General features: G+C 41.4%; 1 protein-coding gene and 1 non-coding gene across 2 annotated transcripts in view; one reads left to right on the top strand and one right to left on the bottom strand.

Annotated features, from left to right (window-relative positions):
* sl (small wing phospholipase C gamma 1) overlaps window positions 1-16,658 on the bottom strand; it is a gene marked incomplete at its 3' end in the record, with an annotated part of 811,582 nt that overhangs the window by 407,023 nt on the left and 387,901 nt on the right. The gene's annotated exons all lie outside the window — the stretch shown is intronic.
* Window positions 6,596-6,714, top strand: LOC145404149 (5S ribosomal RNA). Its single transcript, XR_013898118.1, has one exon. It is a non-coding gene; the product is annotated as a 5S ribosomal RNA (ribosomal RNA).

Here is a 16,658-nt window from a genome sequence, read left to right as displayed (position 1 = left end):
ATTTGCATAACTGTTCACTCCATCTACCATATCATTTACATAAATCAGGAACATTACTGGCGCCAACACCGAGCCTTGAGGGACTCCACTTGTTACTTCCCTCCATCCAGACATGCTTGGGGTTTCATTTACTCAGGACTTATCTTGGAAAGATCATATTACATCTCTTGTAAAATCTGCTTCCAAGAGATTGGGTGTGCTGAGCCGACTCCGCTCTTTCTTTACCCCTGCACAATTGTTGACTCTATACAGGGGTTTTATCCGCCCGTGTTGAGTACAACTCTCGTGTGTGGGGAGGCTCCCCACATACAGCTCTTCTCAATAGGGTGGAGTCAAAGGCTTTTCGTCTCATTAACTCTCCTCCTCTTACTGACTCCCTTCAACCTCTGTCTCTTCGCCACACTGTTGCATCTTTATCTCTTTTCTATCGCTGCTTTAATGGTCACTGCTCCTCTGAACTGTCTGCTTGCATTCCTCCACCTCTACGACGGGCGCGTACCACCCGTCTGGCAGCAAACTCTCATCCCTTTTCTGTCCAACTCTCTAATGCAAGAGTTAACCGTTACTCCCAGTCTTTCATTTATGCAACAGGTCAGCTCTGGAACTGTCTCCCTCTGTCTGTATTTCCTGCTGCCAATGATCTCCAGTCTTTCAAACGCAGCGTGTCCAGGCATCTCAAAATGATCGGATCTTGAATTTGGCTCTCTATTGTATTTTGTTTTTCTCTTGGAGGGAACTATTACTGCGGGCTCATGGCCTTTAGTTCCTTCATCCTTGCATTAAAAAAAAAAAAAAAAAAAAAAAAAAAAAAAATCCTTTATTACTGTCCTCATTTGTCTGTCTCTCAAAAAGTCTCTCATCCATTCCAGAAGTTTCCCCTTCAGTCCTCCTATATATTCTAGTTTCCACATTAGTCTCTTATGAGGTACCTTGTCAAAGGCCTTCTCTAAGTCTAAGTACACACAATCCACCCAACCATCTCTCTCCTGTACCACGTCAATCGCTCTTGAGAAAAGGCTCAACAAGTTAGAAACACATGACCTTCCACTTCTGAATCCAAACTGACATTCAGCCAAAATATTCATCTCTTCCAGATATTTTATCCATCTGTCTTTCAGGATTCTCTCACACAATTTTACGACCATGCTGGTTAGAGACACTGGTCTATAATTCAGGGGTTCTTCCCTGTTTCCTCCCTTGTAAATTGTTACCACATTTGCCCTCTTCCATTCTTGTGGCACTTTCCCCTCTTCCAGTGAGCATACGATTAAACCGTGAATTTTATCCGCCACTTGTTCTCTGCATTCCTTCAGTACCCAATTAGAAATTCCATCAGGTCCTGGGGCTTTCCTTACATCTTGAGTTTCCAGTAATTTATACACTTCCTGTACCTCCACTTTTATATCTTTTATCACCGGAACATTTCTAATCACTCCCTACCCTTCCACAAGCTCCTTTTCTTTAGTGAAAACTGACTGGAAACGTTTGTTAATTATTTCTGCTTGCATTGCCGCATCCTTAAAGACCTCTCCTTCTACTTTCAGTTTGGTGATTCCTTCCTTTTGTTTCAGTTTGCCGTTAACAAATCTATAAAACAGTTTGGGTTCATCCTTGCATTTGTCTATTATACCTTTTTCAAAATTCCTTTCTTCTCCTCTACATATTCTTGTGTATTCATTTCTTGTTTTTTTATACTCTTCCTTTGTTCTGTTGTTACCTCTCTTTCTCCAAATGTTCCACGCCTTATCTCTCTCTTTTTTTGCTATCATACACCTTCTATTAAACCACTCCTTTTTCCTGTTTTCTTTCCCTCTTACTCTTGGTACAAATTTTTCCACTCCCAAATTATAGAGGTCTAGAAAGATATCCCCCTTCCTCTGTATCTCTCGTTTCTCTGAATTTTCTCCAATCCTCAAAAAAGTTTTTCAATCCTGTAAAATTTGCTTTCCCAAAGTTGTATCTTCCCTGTCTATGAAGCTCGTCTCTTGGCTCGACGTTCCCTATTAACACCTGGAACTCAATGACCACATGATCACTTTTTCCTAAAGGACAGATATTTCAATGATTCTATTACATCGGGTTCTTTGGTGAACAGTAAATCTAACCTTGCTGGTGTGTCCTCACCTCGAAACCGTGTCTCTTCTTTGACCCATTGCATCATCAAATTATTCATTATTATATTTAACCCCTTAACCGCGGGGCGTCACTTTCGTGATGCTCGGCCACAATGGATCATACCGCGGGGCGTCACTTTTGTGATTCTGTGTTATTTTGAATTATCCCGGGCTCTCAAGTGGTGGCTTGTATCATCTATCAGTACTGCCAATGTCCAACACTAGTCAGCACTCCAAATCTCATCTGTACTCCCATCCATTGTTGACATTTTAGCGATTTTAACCCCTTCGTGACTCCCCTCCCTACCTGCCCTCCATTACCCTGACCTCTCACCTCCCACGCCGCGCTGCGTTATGCAAATTTCCCTAGGATTTTTCCACAGATTTTATCCACTGAAATAAGCCCTATGCCCTATACTTATACAAAATAATATATACCAAAAAAAAATCAGGTAAGTGATAGTGTTCTACACCAGGAATTGGCTAATTATCACCTGACAACACCTCACGTCCATTCATTCGCTACATTACCACGGTAATTTCCCCTTTGAATAATGCCTTGTAATTGATGTCTGTAATAAAAATATATATCAGAAAGGAAGGGAGAAGCCTAAGTGACATTTACATTCACCTGGAACTACCTATTTCTTTATGTATTGCCGAGATTTTCTACCTATAAAAAATTAGCATGTAAGTTAGCAGCAGTCAGCCTCAGTGTCATTGTCAACCCTTCCCTTCTCAGATAAGCCGCGGCATTTAGTTCCTTGTCCTCCGCTGTAGTGAAACCATGTCGCACTCGCGCCCCACCGTTCCTGCCGCTTCTGCGCCCATTGCAAAGGGCCCCGCGACGTCTACCCCTAAGAAAAGTAGTGAGGGAAGCAGGAAAGGCCTTAGTGATTCTGCAGTGGCACGTGAACTTGCAGAATTGTCCATGGTGATGATGGACAGTGATTTTGACAATTCGGGTGAATCGTGTGATGAGCCGGGTGAGGTTATCGTGCCAGAAACTGCTACAACGAGTGCTTCAGTGTTGGAAGTAGTCTCTAGCTCCAAGGGAAAGGAGCCTTTAGTGCAGCAAGGCAAGGAATTTGGGAAGGGAGTGAAAAGTCGGCGTGTTAGCCCCAGAACAATGCCCCCACGTGACCCAGCCCACCATGAGTCACAAGTGCATTCACCTCCCCGTTCCCCAAGCCCCACTTCACTCATTTCTTCATCATCGTCGGCTGAGTTATCTCTGGAGTCTTAGTCATCGGAGTCACCACCAGCATCAACAGTGAAGGCAGGCCGTAGAGGAAGAGGTAAATCAAGCACAGTGAAAAGTAGTGTAGTTAGTAGAGTAAGGGCTGCTAGTGCTGTACGGCAACCCAGGGTCAGTGCGAGTGACCTTGAACGAGATAAATCTGCCTCACAGCCAACCTCCACCACCACCACCTGCCCTACACCGCCACGACAGGGAATCCTGGACGCCTTCGCGTGGACGGAAGGGTCCGATTTTGTGCCTGAAAATTTAGTATTTGATGACAGCTCCTCAGGAGTTCAGCCTGCCTTCACTACTGACGAAAATGCTGAGTGTGTGAACTACCTTTTGGCCTTCCTAGATGACGAAGTCATGCAGCACATATGTGATGAGACCAACAGGTATGAATCACAATGTGCTGCAAGTGGTACAGGTGCAGTCAAGATGCAACAGTGGTCCATGCTGGGAGTGCAGGAGCTGTATGTGTTCTTTGCCCTCATGCTTCTCATGCCACACTCCAAGAAGCATGAGTTGGAAGAATACTGGTCCATGGACCCCTTACTACCCTCACCCACCTTCAATAAGTACATGGCCAGAGATCGCTTCCGGAACACCATGAGAAACCTGCACTTTGCCGACAATGATGTACCTTCCCAAACCGACCCACTCTGGAAGATCCGGGAGATTCTGAGCAGAATGAAGGATAAGTTTATGTCATTCTTCCACCCCTTTCAGAAGGCTGTCATTGACGAATCCTTGGTTTTGTTCAGAGGACGTCTTCGGTTTGTTCAGTACATTCCAAGCAAACGCCATCGCTTTGGAATTAAGTTCTTTGTACTGCGCGACTGTAAGACGGGGTACATCCTTGACTTCCGTCATTTATTCAGCCAGCACTGTCGATCTGGATAAAACACACCCCCTTCGCTTCTCAGGCTGTGTAGTGAAAGTGCTCCTAGAAAAGTATTTTGGTGGGAATCATGTGCTGTATACAGACAACTACTATACACCACCGAAACTTGCCAAATACCTTTCTGAGCATGGCATTGGCTCCTGCGGCACTGTCAAAAGTAATCGTGCCCACTTCCCCAAATTCCCAGAGGCAGGAACCTCGCAGCGAGGAGATGTGCACCTACGCATGTCTGAGAAGATGCTGGCAATACGGTGGCATGACAAGAGGGTCATGCACATGCTCACCACCGTACATAAGGGGGAGATGACAGACAGTGGGAAGGTCGACCATAGGACAGGCGAACCTGTGATGAAACTTGATGCTGTGTTGGACTACAATATCAACATGCGGCTGGTGGACAAGTCTGACATGATGATTGGTGAGATCGACTGCCTCAGGAAGAATACTAGGTGGTACAGGAAAGTTTTTCTGCATCTCATAGATATGACGATGCTGAACGCCTTCATCCTGTACAAGATGAAGGTCAAGCCACCCAAGTCCTTCTCCCTGAGGTTGTTCGCCAGGACTTGTGTCCAGCAGCTGCTGGAAAGATATGGTAGGGTGACAGCAGCAACTCCAAGGCGCCATCCAGTAACACTTCCCGACCGACTTCAGCAGAGGGCGTATATGGAGCGGCACAGACTTGAGCTTATGCCTGCCACAGGGAAAAGGAAGGCTGCGATTCGCAGGTGTCAGGTGTGTGCACATACCACCCGCCGCACACCTGAGCACAAACGCACCTCTTGGCAGTGCGCTGAGTGCCAGGTTCCCCTCTGTGTTACCTGCTTCTTCGATTACCACAGCCAGAAGCAGTTCTAACAGTGCGAGTGTGAAAGCAGAATAATTTGGAAATAATGTGTAAATAATGTGTAAAAAGCAAATGAAAGCAATGGATGTTCAGTACATATGATTGACCAGTGTATTATAGTTTTATCTTACTGAAAGTGACAGTGAATAACATAGTGTAAGTAAAATAGAAGGGTAAATATTGAAAATAGAATAGAAAATGTAAATAGTAATGTAAGTAAGTAGTAATATAAGAATATGAGTACAAATAATTTATGTTATAACAGTGAAAGTGAATCCGTGGCTCTCTACGTATTTTACTAAATGAAAAATTGAATGACTTCAGTGACAATAAACTAATACGACTAAAGGAAACTTATGGGGAAAGACTCCAGATATATATAAGTGTGATACAGTAATAGAAATATAAAGTGTGAGGGGTTTTATGAATAATAAATGACAGAGTACCAAGAGCGAACTAGCGCAAGTGCGACGATCAGATGCGCTCGTAATTTCCATTGCTTTCACAGTGGTTTTTTTTTGGAGTATGGATCCCAAACTACTGTACTTGAAAATCATAGAGTAGTGTTTATAGTGTTTTTATCTGGCTGTGGTAATCATATTACGGGTTGTCGGGAAGTGTAAAGTGGAGACTTCGTTACCCAACTTCAGAGGTCTCCACAAGTCCTACGGTAACCGACGAAGGCTCAACAAACATTCCAGGAGAAAGATGAAGGTATGTGCCATAAGCATATGTAATTTTAATAATCTAGGACTAATAACTGATTTTTGGCAAATATTTTTTGAGAGTCTGTCGGAGCCCGAATAACCCCGCGGTACACGCAAAACATTGGTAAACATGCCTGCGGTGTAGGGGTTAATAAGATAGTGCCCCATGAATCCTCGCCGCCTCCCGAGTACCATTCCTCCCAGTTCACCTCGTTACAGTTAAAGGCACCCACTAAAATTATATTATTACTTTTCTCAATTATTTTTTTGCATATAGCTAGCCATATCTGACAACATCTCATGGTATTCGTCATCCTTCCATGCTCTCGTCTTTGGGGGAACATACACTACCGCCATATCTCTCTTAACAATCTCTCCAGTTTCTAATTTCATATATATCACTTCAGCCCTGCCTTCTCCAATTTCCACAGTATCTACAATTATGTTGTTCTTCACTGCTATCATCACTCCTCCTCCCTTTTTTTCTTTTCTGTCTTTTCTCCACAGTTTGTATTTACCATCTCCCAAATGAACATCAATATCTTCTCTTAATTTGGTCTCTACAAAGCACATGACATCAGGTTCACGTTCTCTCAAGAAATCGTTAATTTCGATCCTTGTCGATATGAAACCATCAACATTAGTATATATCACCTTCAAATTATTTTTGACGTTTTTAATACCTAACTGTATTTACCTAATTGTGATATACAGGAAATGAGCTACGCTCGTGGGGTCCAGTCTCCGTTTCTCAATAAGTCAAATTTAGCTTTAAACTCGTTTAACGGCCATACCACGTTGAGTAAACCGCTTCCCGTCCGATCAGCGAAGTTAAGCAACGTTAGGTCTGGTTAGTACTTGGATGGGTGATCGCCTGGGAACACCAGATGCTGTTGGCATAACGTTCTCCCTGCATGTCAAGTGGGGTTGGTGGAGGATTAGTGCCCCTCCCTGTAAAACAATTAACTCTAAGCCCTTGGCCACCCCGTTTGGGATACATGGCGTCTGGCAATGAATGAATGAATGAAGTTTTTAGACTGGATGATCTCTTTGTCCAGGCTATTCCACAGGTCTATACATCTATAAGGAAAACAATATTTCTTGATATCCTTCAAGCAGCTTGGTTTCTTCAGTTTCATTCAGTGTCCTCCAATAAAAACAGATCTTCTTTGTCAATTTTATCTATTCCCACTATGCTCCTGAAAACTGCAATCATGCTGCCTCTCTTTCTCCTTTCTTCTAAGGAAGGCAAATCCAGCTTTTCCAGCCTCTCTCTGTACGACAGATCTGTCAGACTGGAGACCATTTTGGTTGCTGTTCTTTGTATGCTCTCAATCTTGTTTATATCTTTCTTTTTGTGTGGGGACCACACTACTACTGCATATTCTAAGCTGGGGCGAATCATGGCCACTATCAATTTTTTCATCATCTCCTCATCCATATAATGAAAGGCTACTCTTATATTAGTCACGAGTTTATACGTCTCCCTAACTGCCTTGTTAATGTGTTTTTCAGGTGACAAACTGTCCTGAACCAGCACTCCCAAATCTTTTCCTTCTCTCACTTTTGTGATTGGTTCATTACCCATCAAATAATTCAATGATGGCCTCTTGGTACTTTTACCCATTTCCAATATTTTACATTTCTTTGCATTAAATTTCATTTCCCACATCTGGCTCCAATCGTGTATCCTATCCAGATCCTCCTGCAGCATTTTACAATCCTCCTCAACCTCTACCTTCCTCAAGATCTTTGCATCATCAGCAAACAGACTTGCATCACTGTTCACTCCATCTACCATATCATTTACAGAAATCAGGAACATTACTGGCGTCAACACTGAGCCCTGTGGGACTCCACTTGTTACTTTCCTCCATCCGGACATCCTATCCTATATTACTGTCCTCATTTGTCTGTCTCTCAAAAAGTCTCTCATCCATTCCAGGAGGTTCCCCCTCAGTTTTTCAATATGCTCTAGTTTCCACATTAGTTTCCTATGAGGTACCTTGTCAAAGACCTTCTCCAAATCTAAATACACATGATCCACCCAACCATCACTCTCCTGTACCACGCCAATCAATCTTGAGTAAAAACTCAATAAGTTGGAAACACATGACCTGCCACTTCTAAATCCAAACTGACTATCAGCCAAGATATTCATCTCTTCCAAACATTTTATCCACCTATCTTTCAGAATTCTTTTGCACAATTTTGCGACCATGCTGGTTAGGGACACTGGTCTATAATTCAAGGGTTCTTCCATGTCTCCTCACTTATAAATTGGTACCACATTTGCCCTCTTCCATTCTTGAGGCACTTTTCCCTCTTCCAGAGAACACACAATTAAACTGAATCTTATCCGCCAGTTGTTCTCTGCATTCCTTCAGTACCCAATTAGAGATTCCATCTGGTCCTGGAACTTTCCCTACATCTTGAGTTTCCAGTAATTAATACACTTCCTGTACTTTCACTTTTATAGCTTTTATCACTACATTACTAGTCAATCCCTCCCCTTCCACAAACTCCTTTTCATCAGTGAAAACTGATTGGAAACATTTGTTCATTATTTCAGCTTGCACTGCCGCATCTTTACAGACCTCTCCTTCTACTTTCAGTTTGGTGATTCCTTCCTTATCTTTCAGTCTGCCATTGACAAATCTATAAAGCAGATTGGGTTCATCCTTACCTTTGTTTATTATACCTTTTTCAAAATTCCTTTCTTCCTCTCTTCGTATTCTTGTGTATTCATTTCTAGTTCTTTTATATTCTTCCAACAGAACAAAGGAAGAATATAAAAGAACTAGAAATGAATACAAAAGAATACATTGAGAGGAAGAAAGGAATTTTGAAAAAGGTATAATAGACAAACGTAAGGAAGAACCCAAACTGTTTTATAGATTTGTCAATGGCAAACTGAAACAAAAGGATGGAATCACCACACTGAAACTAGAAGTGTGTGTGTGTGTGTGTGTGTGTGTGTGTGTGTGTGTGTGTGTGTGTGTTTACCTAGTTACATTTACATAGTTGTGATATACAGGAAATGAGCTACGCTTGTGGGGTCCTGTCTCTTGTACTCATTGTCAAATTTTGTTTTGAACTCAAGTTTTTAGACTGGATGATCTCTTTGTCCAGGCTGTTCCACAGGTCTATGCATCTATATGGAAAGCTATATTTCTTGATATCCATCAAATAACTTGGCTTTTTCAGTTTCATTCCATGTCCTCTTTTTACTCTCCCATCCAATACAAACAGATCATTTTTAACAATTTTATCTTGTCCCATCATGGCCCTGAACACTGCAATCATGTTGCCCCTCTCTCTCCTTTCTTCTAGGGAAGGCAGGTCCAGCTTTTCCAGCCTCTCTCCGTAAGACAGATCTGCCAGGCTGGGGACCATCTTGGTTGCTGTTCTTTGTATTCTCTCAATCTTATATCATTCTTCTTGTGTGGGGACCACACTACTGCCACATATTCCAACCTGGGGCAGATCATGGCCACTATCAATTTTTTCATCATTTCCTCATCCATATAATGGAACGTCACTCGTATGTTTGTTAAGAGGTTGTATGTCTCTCTAACTATCTTGTTAGTGTGTTTTTCCAGTGACAAACTATCCTGGACCAGCACTCCCATATCTTTCGTTTCTCTCACAATTTTTATTGGTTCATTACCCATCATGTAATTCAGTGATGGCCTCTTGGCACTCTTACCCATTTCCAATATTTTACATTTTTTTACATTAAATTTCATTTCTCACAACTGGCTCCAATCATGAATCCTATTCAGGTCTTCCTGCAGCATTTTACAGTCTTCCTCGACTTCTACTCTCCTCAAGATCTTTGCATCATCAGCAAACAGGCTTGCATAACTGTTCATTCCATCTACCATATCATTTAGGCAAATCAGGAACATTACTGGCACTAACACTGAGCCCTGTGGGACTCCACCTGTTACTTCCCTCCATCCGGACATCTTGTCCTTCATTACTGTCCTCATTTGTCTGTCTCTCAAGAAGTCACACATCCACTCCAGGACATTTCCCTTTAGTCCTCCTATATGTTCCAATTTCCACATTAGTTGCTTGTGGGGTACATTATCAAAGGCTTTCTCTAAATCTAGATACACACAATCCACCTAGCTGTCTCTCTCCTGTAGCACGTTAATCGCTCTAGAGTAAAAGCTCAACAGGTTGGAAACACATGACCTTCCACTAATGAATCCAAACTGCCTCTAAGCCAATATGTTCATCTCCTCCAGATATTTTATCCATCTGTCTTTCAGAATTCTCTCACACAATTTTGCAACTACGCTGGTCAGGGACACCGTATTTTGTACTCTTCTTGGAAGTGCTGTTATTGGCTTAGAGTAAATGCTATGCTTGTTTTTGACTGGTTCAGTAATTAATAGAGACCCTACAGGACTGGACAGCCAATATTTTCAGCTGCTTGTTGATTGGTGGGTCGATGTAGTGGCATTTTCGTGTGTGTGTGTGTGTGTGTGTGTGTGTGTGTGTGTGTGTGTGTGTGTGTGTGTGTGTGTGTGTGTGTGTGTGTGTGTGTGTATTTACCTATTTGTATTTACCTATTTGTAGTATACAGGAATTGAGCAATGCTCGTGTTGTCCTGTCTCCATATCCACATTTATCAAGTCTACCTTTACACACATGAATGTTTTTCTCATGCACCACCTCTTTGTCTAAGTCGTTCCAAATATTTAAGAATATACCTAATTGTGATATACACGGAATGTACTATGCTCGTGGGTTTCCGTCGCTGTTTCTCAATAAGTCGAATTTAACTTTAAACTCGTTTATGTTTTTAGACTGGACGATCTCTTTGTCCAGGCTATTCCATAAGTCTATACTTCTGTAAGGAAAGCTATATTTCTTGATATCCTTCAAGCAGCTTGACTTTTTCAATTTCATTCCATGTCCTCTTGTTGCTCTCTTATCCCATACAAACAGATCTTCTTTGTCAATTTTATCTACTCCCACCATGGTCCTGAACACCGCAATCATGTCTCCCCTCTTTCTCCTTTCCTCTAACGAAGGCAAATCCAGTTTTTCCAGCCTCTCTCTGTATGACAGGTCTGTCAGACTGGGGACCATCTTGGTTGCTGTTCTTTGTATTCTCTCAATCTTGTTTATATCTTTCTTTTTGTGTGGGGACCACACTACCGCTGCATATTCTAACCTGGGGCGGATCATGGCCACTATCAATTTTTTCATCATTTCCTCATCCATATAATGAAATGCTACTCTTATGTTAGTCAAGAGCTTATAAGTCTCTCCAACTATCTTGTTAATGTGCTTTTCTGGTGACAAACTATCTTGGACCAGCACTCCCAAATCTTTCTCTTCTCTCCTTTTTGTGATTAATTCATTACCCAAAAAATAATTCAGTGATGGTCTCCTGGTACTTTTACCCATTTCCAATATTTTACATTTCTTTACATTAAATTTCATTTCCCACGTCCGGCTCCAATTGTGTATCCTATCCAAATCCTCCTGCAGTATTTTACAATCCTCCTCAACCTCTATCTTCCTCAAGATCTTTACATCATCAGCAAACAGACTCGCATAACTGTTCACTCCATCTACCATATCATTTACATAAATCAGGAACATTACTGGCGCCAACACTGAGCCTTGAGGGACTCCACTTGTTACTTCCCTCCATCCAGACATCTTTTCCTTTATTACTGTCCTCATTTGTCTGTCTCTCAAAAAGTCTCTCATCCATTCCAGAAGTTTCCTCTTTAGTCCTCCTATATATTCTAGTTTCCACATTAGTCTTTTATGAGGTACCTTGTCAAAGGCCTTCTCTAAGTCTAAGTACACACAATCCACCCAACCATCTCTCTCCTGTACCACATCAATCGCTCTTGAGTAAAAGCTCAACAAGTTTGAAACACATGACCTTCCACTTCTGAATCCAAACTGACATTCAGCCAAAATATTCATCTCTTCCAGATATTTTATCCATCTGTCTTTCAGGATTCTCTCACACAATTTTGCGACCATGCTGGTTAGAGACACTGGTCTATAATTCAGGGGTTCTTCCCTGTTTCCTCCCTTGTAAATTGGTACCACATTTGCCCTCTTCCATTCCTTTGGCACTTTCCCCTCTTCCAGTGAGCATACAATTAAACTGTGAATTTTATCCGCCAGTTGTTCTCTGCATTCCTTCAGTACCCAATTAGAAATTCCATCAGGTCCTGGGGCTTTCCTTACATCTTGAGTTTCCAGTAATTTATACACTTCCTGCACCTCCACTTTTATATCTTTCATCACCGGAACATTTCTAATCACTCCCTCCCCTTCCACAAGCTCCTTTTCTTTAGTGAAAACTGACTGGAAACGTTTGTTCATTATTTCTGCTTGCATTGCCGCATCATTAAAGACCTCTCCATCTACTTTCAGCTTGGTGATTCCTTCCTTTTGTTTCAGTTTGCCATTAACAAATCTATAAAACAGTTTGGGTTCATCCTTGCATTTGTCAATTATACCTTTTTCAAAATTCCTTTCTTCTTCCCTACGTATTCTTGTGTATTCGTTTCTTGTTCTTTTATATTCTTCCTTTGTTCTGTCGTTACCTCTCTTTCTCCAATTGTTCCACGCCTTATCTCTCTCTTTTTTGGCTATCATACACCTTCTATTAAACCACTCCTTTTTCCTGTTTTCTTTCCCTCTTACTCTTGGTACAAATTTTTCCACTCCCAAATTATAGAGGTCTAGAAAGATATCCCACTTCCTCTGTATCTCTCTTGTTTCTCTGAATTTTCTCCAATCCGCATTTTCAAAAAGTTTCTCAATCCTGTAAAATTTGCTTTCCCAAAGTTGTATCTTCCCTGTCTATGAAGCTCGTCTCTTGGCTCGACGTTTCCTATTAACATCTGGAACTCAATGACCACGTGATCACTTTTTCCCAAAGGACAGAGATATTCCAATGATTCTATTACATCAGGTTCTTTGGTGAACAGTAAATCTAACCTTGCTGGTGTGTCCTCACCTCGAAACCGTGTCTCTTCTTTGACCCACTGCGTCATCACATTATTCATTATTATATTTAATAACATAGTACCCCACGAATCCTCACCGCCTCCCGAGTACCATTCCTCCCAGTTCACCTCTTTACAATTAAAGTCACCCACCAAAATTATATTATTGCTTTTCTCAATTATTTTTTGCAAGTAGCTAGCCATATCTGACAACATCTCATGGTATTCGTCATCCTTCCATGCTCTCGTCTTTGGGGGAACATACACTACCGCCATATCTCTCTTAACATTCTCTCCAGTTTCTAATTTCATATATATCACTTCAGCCCTGCCTTCTCCCATTTCCACAGTATCTACATTTATGTTGTTCTTCACTGCTATCATCACTCCTCCTCCCTTTTTTTCTTTTCTGTCTTTTCTCCACAGTTTGTATTTACCATCTCCCAAATGAACATCAATATCTTCTCTTAATTTGGTCTCTACAAAGCACATGACATCAGGTTCATGTTCTCTCAAGAAATCATTAATTTCGATCCTTGTCGATATGAAACCATCAACATTAGTATATATCACCTTCAAATTATTTTTGACATTATTAACCCTTTAACCGCGGGTGTCATTCCAGAATGACGTTGCAAAAACTGGACCAAACCGCGGGTGTCATTCTCGAATGTTTGTGAATATTTTGAATACCCCGCGTTTTTTCCGTGCGCCAATTGTTTCAAGGGAGAGTAGCTATTAAGTTCTTTCACTCCAGCCGACCCCCACCTCCCTCTTCCCCCCCCTGGGGCCCCACCTCCCACCCCCTGGGCCCCCCACCCCACCCCTGACCAAGCGCGCATCAGTATCTGTCCAGCTGTGTGAGTGACAACACATGTTGATGTGGCAGTGAAGTGCAGGCAATTACAGTGCCTTTTACCTGTCTCAGTGAACACAGAGTGGGTGTTTATCGTATGTGCAGTGTTCATATATGTTTATAGTATTATTATCAGAATGTGATTGGTATTTGGTAATGGTGTGTGAGCGAAAAATAGTGATTACAACACCGCTGATGTGGCAGTGAAGTGCAGGCAATTACAGTGCCTTTTACCTGCCTCAGTGAACACAGAGTGGGTGTTTATCGTATGTGCAGTGTTCATATATGTTTATAGTATTATTATCAGAATGAGGTTGGCATTTGGTAATGGTGTGTGAGCGAAAAATAGTGATTACAACACCGCTGATGTGGCAGTGAAGTGCAGGTAATTACAGTGCCTTTTACCTGCCTCAGTGAACACAGAGTGGGTGTTTATCGTATGTGCAGTGTTCATATATGTTTATAGTATTATTATCAGAATGAGGTTGGCATTTGGTAATGGTGTATGAGCGAAGGTAATGATGTGTGAGCGAAAAATAGTGATTTTACACCCCTCACTTCTAACGGCACTGCCCGTCCTGTGAAAGTCAACGAAGTCATGAAACCTACATCAATGGAAAGCTGAAGGTTAGTACTTTCTAATGGTACCTTATTTTTTTCTCTAGCTTTATTCTGTGCAGAGTTATTAAGGTTAAAAGGTTTGTTTACATTTGGCTGAAACCCCCGCGGGAGAGGACAGTCAGACCAAAACAATACCCGCGGTTAAAGGGTTAATACCCTCTTCTCTCCTACTCTCTGTCCGTACCACTTCCTCAACTTCTGATCTTTCACAACCATCCCCCCTAATTTCCTTCACTTCTATTTCCTTAAATACCATTTCCTTACTTTCATATCCAATACTCTCCAAAAAAAAGTATTACGTTCTTCCTCTGTCCTCTTATCATTTTTTTCCTTTACTTCTTCCTTTAATGATTTTAAAGCTTCTCTTTCTTCTTCATTCAGATCTTTTCTTATTATAATATTTTCCATCCCCGCCTCTTTGCTTAATTTCCAGGTCACTTTAAGTATCTCATTTATTACACTTTCTGATGTAAACTTGACTCTCATTGGTCTTGTTTCCCCTTTCTTATAAGGCCCTATCCTCCTTACTTCCTCAATTTCTTTTACCCACTTGTTTCCTTCGGGGTCAATCTTGCCTAATATTCCTCTCACCATGTTCGTGTCTCTCTCGAGTCTTGCGAACCTAACCTTTTCTTCCTCTTCCCTGTTTCCAAATACTATCACACATCTGTTCCTTTCTACAGTTTCTCTCACTATTTTCTCTTTTTTCTTCAGTATTTTCACTACATTTTCTTCCATTTCTTTCTTGTTCATTTCCCTTTCTTCCTGGATGATCTCTCTTAAGCTGACCACTTCTTTCTGTTCTTCCTCTACGTGTGCCCACTTTGCCTTGTGTTCTTCTAGTACATTACTCACCTTCTCCGTTTTATTGGTACTCTCTTCAAGTTTCCTCCTCAGTTCAACATTTTCCCGCTTCAAATTCTTTATCTCTTCATTGGCTGTTTCGTTGGACTGGATTAGACTCTGTATGGTGGTTTCCGTATTTCCTGACACATCCTTTATCACTAGATTCTCTACTTTTTTTTCGAGTTCACTAATCCTCATAATTAATGTTTTCACTAGGTCCATGACATTAGTATTAGCATCAAATCCTTGAAATTCCATTCCCTCATTGTTTACATTTTCGGCCATCTTTAACGTACCGATCAAGTACCTAAACAGCTGTTACCAATAAGCCACAAACATTCATGTATACTATTGCCAACAAATCTTTACATTTTTGGTAGTCTACCAACTTTCATTATTTTAAATTTAAAGAAAGACCCTAGGAGACAGGACAGACAAAATTCCTGAAACTACTCAAGGTCAGGAGCGATGCCTGGGACGTCCTCTCTCTCCGACTGTTCGTGTGTGTGTGTGTGTGTGAGAGAGAGAATACAAAGAACAGCAACCAAGATGGTTCCCAGTCTGGCAGATCTGTTGTACAGAGAGAGAGGCTGGAAAAGCTGGATTTGCCTTCCTTAGAGGAAAGGAGAGAGGGGGGCAACATGATTGCAGTGTTCAAGACCATGATGGGAGTAGATAAAATTGACAGAGAAATCTGTTTGTATGGGATAAGAGAGTAAGAAGAGGACACGGAATGAAATTGAAGAAGCCAAGCTGCTTGAAGGATATCAAGAAATACAGTTTTCCTTATGGATGTAAAGACCTGTGGAATAGCCTGGACAAGGAGGTCGTCCAGGTTAAAAACTTACATGAGTTTAAAGCTAATTTTGACTTATTGAGAAACAGCGACGGAAACCCACGAGCATAGTATATTCCATGTATATCACAATTAGGAATATCAGGTAAATACTTAAATATTTGGAACGACTTAGACAAAGAGGTGGTGCATGAGAAAAACATTCATCTGTGTAAAGGTAGACTTGATAAATGTGGATATGGAGACAGGACAACACGAGCATTGCTTAATTCCTGTACACTAGAAATAGGTAAATACAAATAGGTAAATACACACACACACACACACACACACAAAGAAAGATATAAACAAGATTGAGAGAATACAAAGAACAGCAACCAAAATGGTCCCCAGTCTGGCAGGTCTGTCATACAGAGAGAGGATGGAAAAGCTGGATTTGCCTTCCTTAGAGGAAAGGAGAAAGAGGGGAGACACGATTGCAGTGTTCAGGACCATGGTGGGAGTAGATAAAATTGACAAAGAAGATCTGTTTGTATGGGATAAGAGAGCAACAAGAGGACACGGAATGAAATTGAAAAAGTCAAGCTGCTTGAAGGATATCAAGAAATATAGCTTTCCTTACAGAAGTATAGATTTATGGAATAGCCTGGACAAAGAGATCATCCAGTCTAAAAACTTAAACAAGTTTAAAGCTAAATTTGACTTACTGAGAAACAGCGATGGGAA

This window comes from Coenobita brevimanus, chromosome 62 (assembly GCF_032717465.1).
Source record: "Coenobita brevimanus isolate Jiangsu-jjx chromosome 62, ASM3271746v2, whole genome shotgun sequence".
Lineage (NCBI taxonomy): Eukaryota > Metazoa > Arthropoda > Malacostraca > Decapoda > Coenobitidae > Coenobita > Coenobita brevimanus.
Note: the sequence above shows the minus strand (reverse complement) of the source record. Positions and strands in the feature narration are given on the sequence as shown.